At 37.8% G+C, this 19533-nt stretch overlaps 2 protein-coding genes and 1 long non-coding RNA gene across 16 annotated transcripts in view; 2 read left to right on the forward strand and 1 right to left on the reverse strand.

Moving 5' to 3' along the window:
• Positions 1 to 19533, forward strand: part of LOC139982121 (uncharacterized) — a 325984-nt gene that overhangs the window by 178783 nt on the left and 127668 nt on the right. The window lies entirely within an intron of this gene.
• Positions 305 to 8408, reverse strand: LOC139982173 (uncharacterized). Its single transcript, XR_011798021.1, has 2 exons — positions 5461 to 8408; positions 305 to 1684 (listed from the first exon to the last, which is right to left on the reverse strand). It is a non-coding gene; the product is annotated as an uncharacterized lncRNA (long non-coding RNA).
• LOC139982130 (uncharacterized) overlaps positions 12697 to 19533 on the forward strand; it is a 262832-nt gene continuing 255995 nt past the window's right edge. Inside the window, exon 1 of the mRNA XM_071994721.1 lies at positions 12697 to 12881. The gene's annotated coding sequence lies outside the window, so the exon portion shown is untranslated. The remainder of the gene's footprint in view (positions 12882 to 19533) is intronic.

Below are 19533 nucleotides of genomic sequence, written 5' to 3' on the forward strand. Positions count from 1 at the left end.
ATCCACACCCGGAGAATCACACACTGATTCTATCAGGGCCATATGTGGGTCACAGGGACTTGCATCTCATGGTCCTGTTACCTCTGCCAGCTGAACTCCTAAACATACTGCGTCTAATACCTCATGGTGGGACTGTCACAGCATCAGGACTGCAACGGAACAGGCCAACGTTTGCTGCGGTGTATGTTTCCATTGGCTGGTTGAGGAACTTCTCCCGCATTCTGTTCGCCCATCGTTGCAACTCAACGTACTCTTCGTCGTGTAGGTGGCTCATTGGGCGTTAAAGACCGTCGGCAGCTTGATGTACTTGATCTCGAAGTCAAAAGAGGTCAAGGTAGCCAGCCAAAGGTGACACTCAGCGTCAAGCTCAGCTCAGTAGTTACCGTACAATAGTCTGCGACCATTTCAACTTGACTTCTCACTTAGGAGCAAAAAACTCGGGCTGGATAATACACTTTCCAATAGCACACGGCTAGCATACGCCACTGGCAGCCGCCTGCCGTTGTTCTGCTGGTTTAAGGTCGCTCCGAGTCCAATGGTACTTGTATCAGTCTGGAGTGAAAATGGGGCACTATAGTAAGCGAAAAGCAGTGTGAGAGCCGTAATTAATCTTTCAATTAACATCTTGAATGCCAACTGACACTGTTGATCCCACTTGACACAAAATGGGTTGTCGGTACTAGGACGTGGTCTGTTTTGACGTCGGGGACTGTTGAACCTACCTCTACGGTCTTTCCTCACTGGCTCGTCCAGTCTGTTCAAGTCGTTCATATGCTTCGGAAACCCGCTGTAGTGTTGGATATATCGGCGATCTTTCCTACAAAACCTAAGAGGGACTTATGGGGTCTGGGCCTTGTGGAGATTATCAGGATTATGTTTGCAGACTACCGGCGGAGATAACGTGACCAAGGCACTTCACAGATGGTTGGACGAAGTGACACTTGTATGGGTTTAGTCTCAACCCAAACTCCTCCAATCGTGCCGAAACCTTTGTCTAACGTCTGCAAGTATTCCACCAACGTACGTGAGAATACAAGTAGGACGTCCAGATAAACCAACCCATCTGTGAAAGCCACATCACCCATGCACTTCTCCATGAGCCATTGGAAAGTGACAAGGGCATTGAAGATACCCTGGGCATACGGTTGAATTCGTAGAACCACAGGGGACACCTCAACGCGGTCTTGGGTTTGTCTGCTTCTTCTGTCTCTATCTGGTAGTACCCATACTTCATATCTAGGCAAGAAAACCAGGCGGCCCCGTTCAGATAGTGGAAGGTATCCTCAGTATTCGGTATGTTGTATTGGTCACGTACTGTACCAGAATTAATGAGACGATAGTCAACAATGAGTCTTATATCATTGTTCATTTTCCTCATCAAGATGATGGGTGAAGAATATGGACTTCATGACAAACGAATGATACCCTTGGCCAGCAGGTCCTGTATGTGTCTACGTGAACCAATATCGGTTGGCAGAATCCTTCGGCTCTTCTGTAGGAAAGGGGCGTCATCGGTTAACCGAATCTGATACTTAACAGCCGAGGTACACCTAATGTCGATGTCATCGCTAGAGAAAGCATTCTTATGTCTCGTCAGGACGCCAGTGAACCTCTGTTTCCACTCTGTCGTGATCGGTGAATCCTTCAGATCGAGGGCAATTGTGTCGGTGTGCTGACCTGGTGGCTTGAAGTGAAAACATTACATTGATTGTAAGGTGTCATTGGCTTAACACAACTTGGTAAAAAAAACTTAACCAATTAAGTGACCATCCTCAAGTTTTACTTCTCTACCGGAGTGATAATGTACCGTCAACTTGATTGGGCAAGAGCCACCTTTGGTAACTTTGTTTAAGCAAGGGAGTACACGGAGGTTTGTAAAGAGGCATGGTTGACTTTCTACCTGATACAAATTATGAACAACGCTTGCTTCCTCCTTCCTTACTCTTGGCAGTCTGCAATTATAACCGATTACTAGAACCCCCAGTGTCATATGTCACGGCTATCTGGGGACATGTGGGTTCAGAGATTTCCTTACAAATACTGGGGTGCTTACAATACCACAATCAACAAATGACAATAACACGCTCTTAAAGTTAATGAACAATTACTGGACATCTTATTGTACTCATTTTATTATGGAAATACTTAACAACAACATAAATGAATTAACTTTTAATTAAAAATGGAATATTATTTTGCACGTTATTTACATCCTCTGTTATATTGCCCCTTTTGTTTCGGTTTACTATCCCCTGCAACGTTTAACCAGAACGTTCATACTTTCTGTATGAATATATAAAATAACGTTCTATTTAAGTTTGAAAACTCAAAGTATGTAAATACGTCGCATATGGTAACTCCAGGGTCCACCGGTTACATGCATGTAACTGGTCACATGTCTCAATATTCGGGCGCTAATTGTGTAGCACATAGTTTATGATATTGTCTGTGCTGGTAACGTAACCACGAGATACATTAGAGTGTGTCGGAGCTTGGGGTGTGTCGGTGAATGGTGGAGTGGCTTTCAAACTTAGATGTTTAAAGTATGTTTTAGAAAAAAGTGAAACTGTGACAGAAATTTCTTATCCCCCATTACTCTGGGCCATTGTCACACATCGTCCGGGAAGTAGAGAAACTGTCTTCCCACACCTTTAACTTATTCCACCAGAGATTACAGAGGGCAGGACTTTACACTTGAAGGAGAAGTAAACAAATATTGGCCTATTAGTACTGGATTCCAAGCGAAAAACAGAGTATATTTTGACACTTACCACACACAAGGTTTAATGAGGTTTTTGGTAGCCTACCAAAATAAAAAGTGGAAAGACGTGCTCCTCTTAGCAGGAATTAGTCAAGCAAAAACTGGGGACAATGCACACAGGGTCACGGACTCTGTGAGCGTTACTAAGAAGCGAACAACAAAGAACTGAGAAGAAATGAAAAAAAGAAAAAGTGAAGGGAAAGGTAAACTATACAGAAGGAACAACTATAGACCCTACTATTGGGAAATAATAATAAGGTATCGACCAATGAATCGCATATCACTTTTAAATCTTTCAAAAGATTTAGATCGTTATTAATGGAACATTACTCCGGTAGTGATTTACGTCGGATTGTTTGTAGATGTTGCTGTTATAACAAATTGGCCTTTCAACTTGGATGTTCTCATGATGCATTTACCAACATCTCCATATTGTAACATTTTAGGGGAACCATGTATGGTTCCGCAATAATGTTTCAATATGGAGATGTTGGTAAATGCATCTTCTTCAGTTGAAATAATGGTAGAGTTATTCCATTCTTTCTTGATTAGGAAAAATAATATTCTAACATGAACCCTTTTCAGTGGTGAGTGATTAATGTTCAACACTGTGATTGCTTTGAATGTCAGTGATAAATTTAAGTACCTTCCCGCGCTCAGAAAATTTAATATTCAGATCTGCATATTTGGAGGGTTTGTTATTTTATTTCAGTTTGATCTGTAAGTGATTTAGGTATTGCTCGTCCAAGCATGTACAGAATATGTTGCATCTCAAAAATTCAATGTACTTTTTTGTGTCTCCTTTGCAAATTGATGCCTCGTTTGTTACTCAATGTCCGTTGGTTAAGACCTAACATACTGTGCTTTTAAATCAATTATTATATGACCAGATTTCAGCATTTTTCACACAATGTGCAATTTAAGTTGTTAAATAGATGGGAAATGACCAAATATCTGAAATACTGAGGATGGAATTATGCGTAACCAATTGTAATACATGGCTACATTAAAACCCTTAAACAAACATACTAACGTTCAAGACTAATATTGAAGCTCTATATCAGGTCAATAAAGAGAAAACTAACTTTGTATTGTTGTCTTGAACCTACATTTCTTCCCTGATTAATTTAAGAAGTATTTGCTAGACATTTCCAAATGCAAGTGGATTTGTTTTTCGAATAGAAAAATCAACAAATTCCTAACCCTCAATGAAGTACAGACTCCAAGAGTGAAACTATAATACACATACCCTATTACCATAATTCATCTCACGAAAATGTGAATATTTCACACTTTAATCTAAGCTTACTGTTTAAAATATATTTAATAAAGATGAGAAGTATATGTATTTCTGTGAACTGATCAATTCACAAAACAAGCAATTTTCGTGTGATTTAATTCAGTTTGTGAACAGACGGTTGTCCGTCGAATATTTCAATTTGAAAAGGAAGTAGATACTTAAGAAAAAAAAAACATGAGAAAAATTTCAATTTGCATGTTAGTTGAGAACTTATAATCATTACTTTGAAAACTTCGAACGCAGATTATTTCTTTGAATTCTTACTTGTTAATGTTAAAAAAATCCCATTACATATTTTCCTACCACATTTTACCCAGTTCAATTGGATACCATATTTTTAGTATTTCTGTGAACTGATCAATTCACAAAACAAGCAATTTTCGTGTGATTTAATTCAATTTGTGAACAAACGGTCGTCCGTCGAATATCTCAAATTGAGAAGGAAGTAGATACTTAAAAAAAAAAATATGAGTACAATTTCAATTTGCATGTTAGTTGAGAACTTATAATCATTACTTTGAAAACTTCGAACGCAGATTATTTCTTTGAATTCTTACTGGTTAATGTTAAAAAAATCCCATTACATATTTTTCTACCACTTTTCACCCAGTTCAATTGGATACCATATTTTTAAACGATATACGTAAGAAACGGACGTTTCGAAGAACGAAGAGGTTGATCAAACAATTAATAAATATATCCATTCAGCGTTAGATTTAAGTACTTTCAAGTAAAAACTATCGGAATTGAGATATATTCTAAAGAATATGGAGTGGTTGAGATTTTCTTAACTTTAAACCCTGACACAACAAAACTTCGTCAATTTGAAGAATGATTGATTTTCCATTTATTCATTGCTATTTTCATGATATAAATTGCCCTTCTTTATGAAATTACTCACTACATAAATGTTTTGGGATAAATGAAGGCGTTTTGTTGTAAATCAATACTAGTGTCAGACCAATGCAGATTTCTGGTTCACGTTTTCTGATGTTTAGGTCTTCTCACGCCATGAGGGTATAACAGCAAATTTTGCATTTAACATGAAAGGACTATTGTTGGATCTGAAACTAGGCTAGCAAAATGCTTTCAACTGACAGACACTTTTTGGCACTGCGTTTTATTATTCATGTCTTTTTAATTGTGGTTAACAATGTTTACGATTGAGTGAGATCTAGTGGAGCAAAATGCTTTCTACTGAAACACACTTTCTTTAAAATGCATTTTTTCATTTATCAATTTCGTTTCTGGTTAACGATGTAATGAGATCTGCTCAAATCAGTCCGAAGTTGCCCATAACTTAAAAACGAACACAGCAACATACAGTCTATACGACCATAGGAAGCACATAATCTACTTTTTCAACAATACATATTAAAACGAACCATGTTATACAAACCTTGCACATGCAAATGGTGTCTGAATATTATTGACGCGTCCCGAATGCATTCATAAACACCGTCGTGTAAAATAGATACGGGTTGAATGAATATCGAGTAGTTTGTGAGAAGCGAAATACTTTTTGCATACTGATCTTCAACCAAGAGATTTCCGTAATATAGTAAACTGCCATTCAATCTCCAATCGTTTTTCAGTCCGGCCTTCTTTTGACAGCCTTCTAATAATACCTGATCTGATACGGTGACTGTATGATTAAATTCTTCACCTAAACCGATGTGCAGTCCACATAACATGACAATCGCAAACTTGAACATTATTATAGAATTGTCTTCTTATCGATTTACAAAGGAGTTTACATTTACTGACACGTAGCAGCTAGTTGACAAGGCACAGTAACACACAAAGACGTTTGTTAGTTTATTGTTTCCTTTCCTACGGATGCCCTCGGAAGGCATTTTCTCCTATCGAACACAATTCATGAAATGAGTTCTGTGTAAGTACTGAAATTGGCAATATGTGATACTAACAAGAATAGAAAGCGAAACTATACTTATGGGCTGTAGTTAGCATCAATCGGGCTTTATAATTGTTTTTCACAGTCACCAAAATTTGTGAAAGTTCTATCCGTACGTACCATGCAGCTCTAAGGGAGAAATATAACAGACGGAGAGTCCGCTGGGTCGTCTCGCGCCATTAAAATGAGAATAACAAAATGAGGGTTGTAAAACAAGTCTCAAAAATAGGAACTTCATAAGTATGAGCTTATTTAACATTCTCACTTTTATACCGAGCAAGCTAACATTCTACTACAGGGAAACTTGCTGTTCTGCTGGACTCGGCTCAGACCTATTTGGACTCGGAATTGGCTCAGACTTCTGTAGACTCGGACGTAAGTCCGAGTCCATTCCGATTCCACCAGCATTACCCTGATGTAGCAAAACCTTTGACAATAAAGTCACTACTTTGACTACTGTATTGCAAACAGGCTTAGTAACTGCTACAGAGGAGCTTCATATACTTAGTAGTTTGTCTTGATCAGCTGTGAATCAACTATCTATAGCAGCATAGCTATAGGTCACTACATGGTTGCAGCTGGCCAGACTTTATGGAAATTGTAGAGTAATTTTCTACAGATCAGAAAGGTATTATACATGCACTCATAACATAAACCTTCAATTTGATACCATCAATGTTATGCTGGTCCCATCTTCTTAATTTGCAGTTATATATGTGTGCAAGTCCGCATTTGGCGCAAAGCTTAGGTATGTATTAAATCAATAAGGGAATGGCCGATCTTCAGCATAGTCCCTGTTCAGATGCATTATTGTAAAGAACGCTATTGTTTTTGGTGACTCTATAACCGCATGCCCCATCGTAGTGACATTTGGTATGATGCTGTTAGGTGATAACGGGTATGTGTTGATGTATGTTAAATTTGACATAGTTGCACATTAGTGAAGGGTTGTGGGTTAATATGAGTGTGCTCATTTAGCGTAGGTGTTCAATAACTGGAGAGAGGAATTTTCGATGCTCCTTATATTGTCACTGTGTAGATGCATTATAGTGATTAGAAGAAACCTATTGTTTCTGGTGGTTATATTACAGATGTTAATGAGGCGATGGGGTCAAACCTCAGAAAAGTCATGCACGTGTTTATGTGTACATTTTGTTTTAAAGAACATCAATTTTGTAAATCAATTTCAGCTAGGAACCATTCAATGCACTCCATTGGTTTGACTATTTTTGAACATCTAGTTATCTCTTTCTTTTCACAATAACTTTGTTGTTTCAATAAAGGACATGCAGCTTCCATTGTCATTAAAGACAAGAGATGGTAATAATGCCTCTCATTTTAAAGAAGTGGACATATGACTATAATAATGATGTGTCCCTCACAGAACTAGGCCTACCTTTATATGTCTAGTCTTATTCCTGTCATCAGGTCTTGCTCTGCATTTGGTTCAGAAAATGCCCTATTATTACCTTAATTCATAAGATGTATTCAGCACGCACCTATACTGGCCACGGCTTATCCAAATGTATTCTATGTGTTTTCCTTGCTTTGCTAGCAATTCTGTTGATGTATAAATACAATGTTCTCAATGGCATCATAGTTAATGGACTAAGGGTATATCAAGGCAAAGATCAAGGTGAATTTTTTTCTCATCATTCCAATTTAAATGTGAAAGAAGAACAAATCTATCACACAAGAACTTGCTTCTACGGGAGGATGAAACTATTTAAGTGCTGTTAATGGTTTATTCATTAAAGAATCTAAAGAATGTAAAGTCTAAAAGGTTAAGTCTATTCGAAAAAGAAGGCCAAAATGTATCTTTTGCAGATATACAAATACAAATAACTAATTTGTGCCATTTTGGATTGATGTAAAATCCTTGCAGAGAAAACTCAATTTGCAGATGCATGCAAATCAATGAACGTTTTTCGTGCAGCAGAAGCATTGTGGAAAGAAGGCAATACTAATACTTAAATGTGCAATAACTTGCCTTAGAAATGTGCCTCTTTCCCCCATAGTTAATATGCCAGTTTATTGTAACTTTCAAAGATCTGGAGTTTTAAGGAAGATCAGGAAATCAGAATACAGATTTAAATAAATGAGGGACATCTCACTACCAGTCAAGAGTTCGTTTTTAAATCTGTTCATTCATCTAGATTAAGACCTTTTACGAGACTACAGTTTTCCAAAGTAATGGTTTTCCTGCATTTGAATTATATTTAAATAACATAAGATAAAATGATGGTTATGTGAATTTTTATGACTGAAAATGAATGTGTTGCAAAAATTTAGTAATTCAACTGTACATCCTATTAACACTTCAGCCATTTGTTCATGTTTTTTTTACTATGCATGCACACTTTCAGCCAAGTTTACATTTTGCCTGCACATGGTTTCATTATATTCACAGAAAAATTAAATAAATAACTACAATTGTGTTACTTTCATTTTCATGCCAAATTTCGCCTTTTTAAAAGCTAATTTCCTTAGCATGCAGTTGACTAGTTTCCTCACGTCGAAACAAAACAGATACATTGTCAAATTAAGTCAAAACAATCTGCACGGTCAGAGTCAACTCGTGTCAGTAGAAACCAGTATGAAGTCATGTAGGTGTGGCATGTATTCATATGTGTGTAAGTGTTTTGGTAAATAAAGTATAGTCTACTAAATACATGATATGTCGAAAATGCCTACCAGCCTGCTGGACATTCACTTGACCACGCATTAATAATTGTTGCATCAATAAACAGATATATAGAGGATGCATTCTGATTGTAGCCGTTGCCTATGTTTGCATTCAGTGTTTTTTTTCTTTCCTATCATTAATTTTTTTTTAAACTGTTGTTTTCAGAATCCTAAGTTGCCATTTCTTTGTGTGGGACACTTAGTGCCATTACCGGCAATCTGGGAGGTGTACTTAGCAAAATGTGTAGGCCCCTGCCCCACCTATGGCCATCTCCGCTTTGGTAGTAGATATTGTCATGTTGGTCACTTTTGGGAATGCCCCCAGCAATATATACTACTATTTTATTGAGGAGAGGCCCCCCCCCCCCCCCATGAAAAATACCCTCCGACAGCACTTTAGTCAAAGGTTCTTTCATTAAAGAGCCGGGATGCAACGTCAAGAAAATCAGTACATTAGCGTACAGCTGCTCAGACATACGTGCATACGCTTTATTCTAGAGCCACATGTTCAAATGCATGCAAATGATGCTTACTAAACAAATTCATGAAATCTCTTCTTCAGGTCTCTACTTACTCTACTTAAAGGTCGTCTTAAGTTGCCCAGATACTGTTATTGGTTTGTTGGGATCATAAAACTACAATGCGAGTGCTTTGGTGGCCAACTGCTTTAACTTTTTGTAAGCTCTTTCATGCAGCATCCTTACTTGTGCTGCCTCTGTACTCAAATCTTGTTTGAATTTGGACAAGTATACTGAATGAAAACCAAAAATCTTCCACCTCTTTCTTTGAATTTGCACATTGCATATCTACTATTGCCTGAACTTTTGCATTGTCAGGTCTCATCCCATCTTTACTAAGAATAATATAATATAAAATATATATATTTTACTTCCCTGACCTTGGGAGTTGATAATGTTCCCTTTTGACCTGTTTATTAAGATCGTTTTGATCAGGGCAGATCCCCAGCTTGCCACTTGATTTTTCTACGATGACCAAGCTGTTCACCAAGTCTGTCGGATAATCGACTTTGCTTATAATTTGTTTGGCTTATTAATTGTTATACCATTTTCCATAGTATCGAGTTTAGTTTTGAGTTTTTCACCCATAACAAGCGGAATCTTTCTAGGAGGAAGCACGCATGGTTGACCGTCCTCATTAAGTTCAAGATGGTGCTCTTGTTTGATGTATCCTGTGCCTTGTATGACATCAGAGAACTCTTGGCTGATGTCTTCACATGTGTGTCGAATGTCTGCGTTGACTGATTCGACACGCTTTATCAATCCTAGCTCAACACTGAATCTTAATCCAATGATGCAATGTGCCTTCAAGTTTACGACCAAGAACTCAAGTGATTGTGTCTTCCTTGAAGCATTGCAATCGGCAGGATCCCAATACCGGTACTCTTTGTTTACTGTAGTCTGTGAGTTTAATTCTTGTTTTGTGAATTGTTCCTGGACTGCCAAGACTACGGTTGGTCGATATTGAGATGATGTTGGCTTCTGAACCGGTATCCGGTTTAAATGGAATTCTTTTGTTGCAAATCTTTATGCATGTTGTCAATTCGTCATGCCGATTTCCTCTTCCGATGGCATGTAGGGTTATGGAATCTATCAACACTTCATCACCAGTTTAATATTGTTACCCCCGGTTACATGGGTTAGGGCTGCTCCCGGGATGGTTCTCTTTAGAGCTGCAGAAAGGACACAGAGAACATGAGGCAAACAGCTAAATGGGTAGATGTAGCAAGCAACTTTTATTATTTGATCAACTTGCAGTAATTTATCTTATTTCTAGTGTAAAACACAATTAACACTGCAACATTGATCCTAGAATATTTGTTTAGGGAATCCCCTAATTATGCGACAAAATCGGTGGCGCCCTTCAAGTATATTCAAGAACAATACCCACGTTGTGACTTATTACACGATAGGTCTGTGCCTACGCTAGACAGTAAAGAAACAGTGAGCCTAGCAATTATTAGTACAAATTTACTGCCGTACCTCTACGTGATCAACATTTTATTAAATACACTAATTACCTTACTTGAATTACAATGCCTTATTGACTGTTTATATTACCACAGATCACAAGTCCTGCAACAAACAAACCTTAGTTGACGCATTTAACGACAAATAAGTCCTAACTGTTGACCTAACAAACAATATTATACGTAATATTCTGTGACATCGTTGCACGAGTGGTAACATAGTTTCAATCTTGTATAATCCCATCGTTTGCCTTAACATCATCAACCAAGACCTTATCAAATCAAAACTAGAGGTGTTTTAATACAACTGGTTGAAGTTTTGGTATTTAACATTAAATAATTCATGTTAACTCACCTGCAGAAAGGAGACCGAGAACATATGAGGCAAACAACTCAATTGGCAGATATAGCAAGCGCCTGTGAACGTACGTTCCTACATAGGCACGCATGCACACATTTAGTGTGCATTTAGGTGCTCGTAATTTATATGGAACGCCAATTTGAACATTTGTAGGGGTACCTATTTTTCCGCGCAACATAATCTTGTTCATCACTATCAAACATGTTTATGTTATCGACTGAATTTACTTTGCTAGGTGTACGACACATTTTGGCGAAAAGATCTGGCCGATTACAAATGTTGCAAATCTTGCCAAATGCAGGTAATGCTCTCGCGGGACATGTTCATAACCACATTTCAAGTATTTGAATATGTGTGTACCAGTTCCGCTACTTCTACCACCATCCTTCTTTGTTAATTTTGGTTGATGTTGATGCAACTAACCCTATGCCTTCAATATTGTATTACTGTTAGTCTGTAGCTTAGGTCTTCGTTGTCGTATTTCTTATCGTGTGACGTCATGCTTAACAGGAGCCTTCAAGTTCAGTAGGGGCTTGATATAGTTCTTGACTCTGTGTTCTTGACAGTTCTGCTGCTTGACTGCAAAATGTTTACAGCTTTAAATCAGCTTCACGTTATTACCACTCTATCAGCGCTTCGCTTCGAACGCCGCAGACAATCCTATCTTTGAACAGACTGTCTGTCAGATCACCAAACTCACAAATCTTGCTTTTATTTTTCCAGGTCGGTAACGTTCGCGTCGATATTCTCACCTTCCAGTTCAGATCGAGTGAAAAATTAGTGTCTTTTATAGTGACATTCTTCCTAGCTGACAATAAGTCTCAAATTTCTGTTTAATTTTGGCCAAGTTCAGTATGTCCTCCTCTTTCTCGAACTTTAATGTATTATAACTCAAATTAATCGATTCTGAAGAAACAAAAATTAGATCATATATTTTTTTTTATCATTACACATTAGGCATATACCACGCGTTTAGAGAGGCCCGTATCGGGGTAAAAACTTTAAGGCCACTTTTGGTCTAGAAATCGGTTTTGTTATCGAGAGTAGAAAAATATCACGTGAAAATGAACCTTTTTAATGTGGTGCTAACCGGACTTCTCATCTAGGTCGATAACTCAATTTAAACGATTTTAAGAAAAGACAAAAAACCAACAAAACAATACCTTTCTTATTTATGCACTAAATGAACAAAACACACGACCGTAGTGGCAGTATCGTGTGTCCTTTTCTCTTCTGGCTGTTAGTATCTGCTCTTAGTGGCTGCTTCCTTCAATGACGCCATTCTACATGCCAGATATAAACTTTTTTGATTGGTAGAAGTGGGACAGGGCCCACCTTCACAGTTCACTTCTCTCATAATGCAACGAGATTTCTCGCGACGTAATACCTCGCGACGGAATGAATTTGGACAACGGGATGAAATAGGACAACGGAATGAAATTAGATAACGGAATGAAATAGGACAACCGAAGTTTCCTTGAATGCAACCTAAGTTACCGCGACGTCAACATGAGTTTTTGCCACGGCAACATAATTTTCTGCATCGGTAACATAAATGTGGTACAAACGGCGTGCATTACGATTGACCTTAACCTTTGCCGTTGTATTCATGAAACGCCCAAACGCGGCCATGTTTTTACATGAACTTTACCTTCCGGTTTCGCAAACACACATTAACTGTATATGCTTGTTCAATGAATGGCTTTGTGCTTGCAAACTACGGTTCATTGTGGGCAGCCATGATTTTTGATGATTTTACGCGCTGGTACCACTAGGACCTTTCCACGTTCGGTTTCTTTACTTATATGCTTAAAAACACTGTAACGTTCATGTTGATAATTCGAGTTGGAAACTAGTATCAGTTGAATACAGGTAAGCGCTTATCAACTTTAAGAATCATTTAACGATTAGCCTATCATGACTTCTACAGGTAAGTAGGTTACTAACCAAACCTTGTGTGTGTGTCAATCATATTCTTGAAAACGATGTTAACAGGTTGCCCTACAACATTTCATGATAACGTTTAATATGTAAACAACAATATTGAATTAATTCAGTCACCGTTACTGTGTACCAGATTTATGTACACTATGTATTAACATAGACATAAACCGCCAAAACCAGTTTAATAATGCCTATCACTTTACCACTAGTACTACCTAGCCTACATGAGAGTTGTACATGCATTACACATAACATTGTCAAGGTTAGGATTGAACATGTCCCACCCTTGTTACACATATCTGTCGTTGCTCTCAGTATTAGATGTTATGTTTAGTTGTCAAGGGGAAGAGAAACTGCAACTTGTTCTTCGCCATAAATATATGCTACTGTACTGTTCACCCACGCTCTACTGGATATCAGCAACGTAGCCAGGAATTTGAAAGGGGGGGGGGGGCACTTTTTGCGGTTGATATGGATTTTCAGTTGTAGGCACGACTATCTAAGCGGAGCCCCACCATCTGCTGGCGCAGAGTGTATAAGAAAATTTTTGGTTTTACAAACCCCCCAGATGGCCGGAAACGGCCCTTTCCGAGTGTACATTCTGGTTCCCTGGCCTCTTGCTTACTTGAGACACCTCATTCAATATCACTTTTAAACCCCAAAAAACAAATGAGTTAAAATAGTACGTAATTCAATACTACATAATGTATTTAAAATTAGCAAGGTGCATGTACAGAGTACATAGTCTTACTTTTCAACTTCTGATACTTGTTTATACAAAGATAGACCAGAAATATCTTTGATACAGCTATAGCCCAGTAATTGTTTTTGATACAACTGTAGCTAGTAAATGTTTAAGTTAGCCTAATAAGAGAAGGCGAGACCTACCAGACGATTGCCATCTAATTCAAATTTCTTAACTGTTTTCTCAAGTGAGATATAATTTGTGTAAAGGGGTTCTTAACTAAATGTTAAAAAACTGACAAGATCAGAATCTAGTCTTTTTCGGCGGGTAGAGTGTTGAATGAAACGACACGCTATAGAAATGGCAGCCTAGATGACAGAAGAAAAGGTCACCTAATTAAGCCACATTCTTGCTACGTGTATTTAAAAAAAAGGTAATTTGGCCAAAAAAGTGTAGGCCAGGGCCTGCAGTGCTACATACTGGCTACGTCCCTAATCATATGATATCATATTATCAGCAGATTTTGTTTCCTGTTTGAATTCTTTTACATGTTCTTTTACGTAATATATCAGAAAGACAAACATAGTGCCCTTTTACAATTTTTCCAGTAGGATGATTCTTGTTTATTGTCCAAAGTCTGGACTTAAATACATTTGACGAACTAAACTGATGGACAATATAAACTTTTTAATTTTGTAATACAGCCAGTTAGGCAGTGGTCCAAAAAAATATCGATATCGCAGTGTATTAGCCTTGTAATAATTATTTATAGGAAGCGCGTATCACGTACGATTGCTAGCTAGCTTCATAACATGCTGATCGTACAACAACTTAGGACGAATCATAGAAAGGATGAGAACGCACATTGTCGTCGCCGTTGTGCATACAGTTGGTGAAACTCCATCGAGTGCGGTTAGCTAGGCTATATGTATTTCATTATGCAGTGGCAAACTGTAGGCTTGTGATAGGCTATAGGCTAAATTTAGCTAATTGCATCTGCCATTTAGTAGCTGAATCAGTAGGCCTGAATGTTACTACGATAATATTCAAGTTATTGGAGCTGATAAGCATTCAAGATCAAAAGAGCACTGACCAAATACCATACCAAAAAACAAACAGTTTTTAACATTTTTCGACACTAAAAGGGGAAGCACTTGCCCCCACTGCCCCCCCTGGCTACGTCCCTGTCAGAAAGCGATGGCTATATAGTACTATACTAGGGAATACATAAGGTCGTGCGACAACAAACCACTTCCCAGAAAGTTTGTAGTTGAATTGTCAGATTTCACATTATGATATTCTTGTGTTAGGCTGTATGTTAGCCTGTTTGTAAGCATACAGTACATGTATGTTAGCATGTATGTTAGCCTGTATATTAGCATGTATGTATGCATATATGTATGTTACCATACATGTTAGCCTTATGTTAGCATACATGTTAGCATGTATGCTAGCATGTATGTAAGCATGCATTTATGTTACCATACATGTTAGCATGTATGGTAGCATGTATGGTACAGTAGCATGTATGTTGGGATGTATGTTAGCTTGTATGTTAGCATACAGTACTGATTTCGCTTAACTCCCGTTGAAAAAAAAATCAACGATCGATAACAAAAGTTGAAAATCGTTGAAAATCGATTAAAAACGAATAATTTCGTTGACAAGATTTAGACTACTGTGGGCACGGTTGTCAACAAAGTTTCAACGAAATTTCCACGAAAGTTATCGCGATCAAAAACCGCCAAGGCAATTCTAGACATATCAAGGTTGTGACTTGCGTTGAATCCTTAGTGTAACTACAGCCGTTTTCAGACTCTACCAGAAGTTGCCGAGGAATATTACAAACGTTGCAAAAGTTTGATTGTATATAAGACAGAGTTAGTTCTGTACTAGGTGTTTGAAAAAATGATTTGGCTAGGATAATAAAAACTAGTCTTGGTCGATCGTAACAAGCACATTCTACGACTGTTATAGGCTAGTATTTAACTAGGATAAGTTTAAGTTAACTCACCAAGGAACGCAGTGTCAGAAAAACAAGGAAAAAAATATCAACAATGAAACAGTACTTTCGTAGCTGGATATCAAAGAGATCTTTATTCCCAATAAATTCCTGTGTTACTTGACGTACTACAGTACCGTTTACTACAGAACCGCACTCTCAAACTTTTCTGCATTCCGACCAAAAAACCTCCCCCGGCTGCAATGCACGCAAAAAAAAAACAAAAAAAAAATGTTATTTTCCCCCCCAACCCGTTACTGTAAGTTGCCCGCGAATGCAGATGGACTGCCCTGGTAATTAAGGTCACAGTCTGGGTCTGGGCCACCTATAGTATGCTGCTTACATGTGCATTCCCTACCCTGGATATCCCCACCACCAAACTTTCTTGAGAGACTTAGTCCAATCATAAACCTGGCTTTGTCAAATTCACGCCTACCATATGTTAATTAGCATAGTATTTTATCTTCGTGGGGGTTTAGCACTGCAGAACCTTTGGCTGGCTGCCTCTAGAAGCAAACATTATTTTACCCCCCTACTGTTCGTAATGGAATGGATGTTACCTGTTACTAAGTTAATTGAAACCCAAATATTCATTCATATATATATAAGTAGAACAATCCAGCAGGGATAGAAAGTTTATCTTGAATGAACCAATCAGAAGTCGTGCTATTAATAAAACTTGAAAACACCTGGCCAGCAAGAGAGTTGCAAACAATTGTTTCCATGACTACTAAGAAAATAAAGCAGTGACTTGGGGCCCACGTTGGGTAGATTTCTGTGGAAAATGAATATATTTTCATTGCTTATTTGAGTATTGTATATTGAGAAGAGTTGATCAAACATTACTGGGGAGGGCTTTCAACTGGCCTGACGGCTTTCAACTGGCCTGACGGCATGTAAATTTAATTTAATGAGAAGGGGGAGTTTTTATGAGTCTCCCGGTATGCGTCACATGAGAAGTAAATGTTTTGTTTTTCGGTTTTATCATCGTTTTTCAAGTGGAACAACTCATAAAATCATATCAAATGAAAATAATATATATTTGAATATCCTTCTCTAGTTTTACTAATCAGGAATGTTTGATAAGGCATGCAATGCATCGTTCGAAAATGTAATTTTAAAGTAGAATTGAAAATGAACGACATAAAACAATATCTGTGAAGCGTGTGGAGCACAACTTTGAATATTCGTTGTGAAAGAAAACATAATGAACGATGTTTACTGCGTAAATAAATTTCGCGGAACTGGTATAGAGAAATTACGTACTGCAGCTTACGTCAGAGAAGCTCATAAATGACACAGGTGGATAGAGCGCATCAAAATTCGGTTTAGGAAATCCCTATACAGCCGACAAAAGTCGATGTCTCCTTCCGTTTTCGAGTTATAAGCGATTTTGTGTTTTTGCGATATTGCTTTCAGTATATTTTCATTGAATAAGGTCGTTTTTTTTGTGTGTGTTTAAATAAGGGTGTGACCTGACAGATATTTCGCTAACCGTTTCACCGTATCGCCTGCCGGTCGGTTAAACGTTTAAACGCCGTTTCCCGATCGCGGCTTTTTCGACTCGACTCGACCGTCACTCGACTTTTAATCAAAATAGGACGTTATGAGTACAATAATTAAGGTTTTCTTTTCCAGCAGGTAGCAATTCAGGCAGCAAGACAACGATCAGTGTATGTTAATTACTAATTAGGCCCAATAATATTGCGAACCTTTCGTGTAATAATAATTGTCTAACACACATGATCAGTATTCATGGTCTTCAGAAGTTCAGATCACTGAATTTATATAACTCCGCCCTCGGCAACATCGTAACTTTTGAAGAAAAACAAAACAATATACTTGTCTATCACAAGATTTTAAGCAAAAACTCGCCTAAATTAGCAAACTTACCCACCTTTCCTACTTACTCATTAAAAGTCATGTTAAGAAAACAAATTACGCACGCACGTGTTGTGCGTTGGGTTGTAAAAATCAAGTTCAAACTGGTTTTAGCAGCCTCTGATTTCATTTTCTTTCTCTTGTGTCACATACATGATACAGTACCTTACATTTGATATGAAAGTAACTTCAACAACAGCTTCCCAAAATTTGTGTCGCAATATGTTAAGATTTAACCACGCTGCGCAGTACCATTCATAATTTGCCTATTGCACTAAAATTTACACTCGGCGTCCAGATGGCGGGAGAATTTAACATCATGTTCAATGTGTTGTGTCGTTCCCATGGTGCGATAAACTTGGGCAAGTTGCCAAGTTCGAATGTCAATGACCTACTTATGTTCTGTGACCAATGTCAGTGGGAATTATGTGTGTAAAAACTCGGGTTTTTCAATGTGTTATATATATAGAAGTTTTAACGTAAGCGGAGCGAATTTTAGGGCGGCTCGTTGATTGTGAGGAAGCACTTATCTAAGCATCAATATTTGTGAAGAATATCGTAAGTTTTTCGTATTCATTCATTTCCATTTATGTTTGCCGCAATCCCGCCCGCAATGCATGCACAGCATAATACCATGTGTGAAAAAAATGGCTGTACACGTGCGGACCTGAGAGAGCAAACTGGCCATGTGTTGTTAATGTTATAACGGTACTTTCTGGAACGACCATTTGCGTCTTTTGGGGTTAATATATTTTCACACGGGATTTCACCATGCCATTGATCGATGTACACGGGTGATATGTCGCAAATATAGACTGAGAAAACGAATTGACGACAGTCATGAGCTCATGACTATTGACCTACTACTTTAGTTATATTGAACACATTATTCATGCCTAAAACACCGTTTTTCTGTTTTTTATAGATAGTTTGCAGTACATTACTAAGTTCTTTACATATTTTTGAATAATTTTCATGTTTAAAATGTAAACAAAATAGAAAAAATAAAAAGAGAAAACGCCTTTTTGAAAAATGGAAGCGTCCTCGCAGAATGGGCGGGGCATCTTTATTTTGCTTCAAGTAACATGTTTTTGCTCGGAAACAAAGTTTCATACTTCAACTCTCATAAAAACCAAATTTACATCTCTTAAAAATAACTATTTTTAGTAATCTGCAAGTAAACCAAGTTTATATGTCCATTCATTGTTATTTAAATGGTTAAACAGAACTTCAACTTATCTGGAAGGGTGCCTCGTGGTACATAGCTTGTACTGCAGCCCTCTATTAGACCTGGCCAAGTTAAGACTTATGTCACTGTGTTTGGGGTTCACAGTAAGAAAACGTCCCCCGCCAGTTTAGCTACATGAATTTATGTGCATTACTACTCATACAAGCCTGAGAATTCTCTGGTAAATATTCCCTCTTTCAAACGACTGTACCAAAGTCTAATTGATACTGATAAACGAAGTTACGCGTTTTCCGACGATTCGCGTAACCACATATTGACCTTCTATTTCGTTTACAAAAGAATTTCAACGCATCGTTGAAAATTCCACGAAGGAAATGACTGAGATAACCAATCGTTAAAATTCGGGGAATTTCGATAAAAATCGGGGAATTTCGATTAAAAAAACGTAGAAATCCGATTATTTTTCTTTCAACGAATTTTAACAGGAGTTAAGCGAAATCAGTACTGTACATGTTAGCATGCATGTTAACACGTATGTTAGCACGTGTGTAAGCACGTATGTAAGCATGTATGAAATTTGGTCAGATTCACCAACCAGATACACAAAACAATTAACTGTCTGAAACATTTACACTAGTACTATAGCAGGCTAAAAACATAATAATAAAGGAAAAACAATAATTGATGCTACCCGAAAGTGCACCTTACAGAACTGAACATTGATTTCCTGATATATGGGCCCAGGGAGTTCCTATCCATAACAACTCCCTGATGGGCCACAGGTAGGATTTTCAGCAGAAAATTTATACTGGAGCAAGGGCGT

The sequence above is a fragment of the Apostichopus japonicus genome, chromosome 16 (genome assembly GCF_037975245.1).
Source record: "Apostichopus japonicus isolate 1M-3 chromosome 16, ASM3797524v1, whole genome shotgun sequence".
Classification (NCBI taxonomy): Eukaryota; Metazoa; Echinodermata; class Holothuroidea; order Aspidochirotida; family Stichopodidae; genus Apostichopus; species Apostichopus japonicus.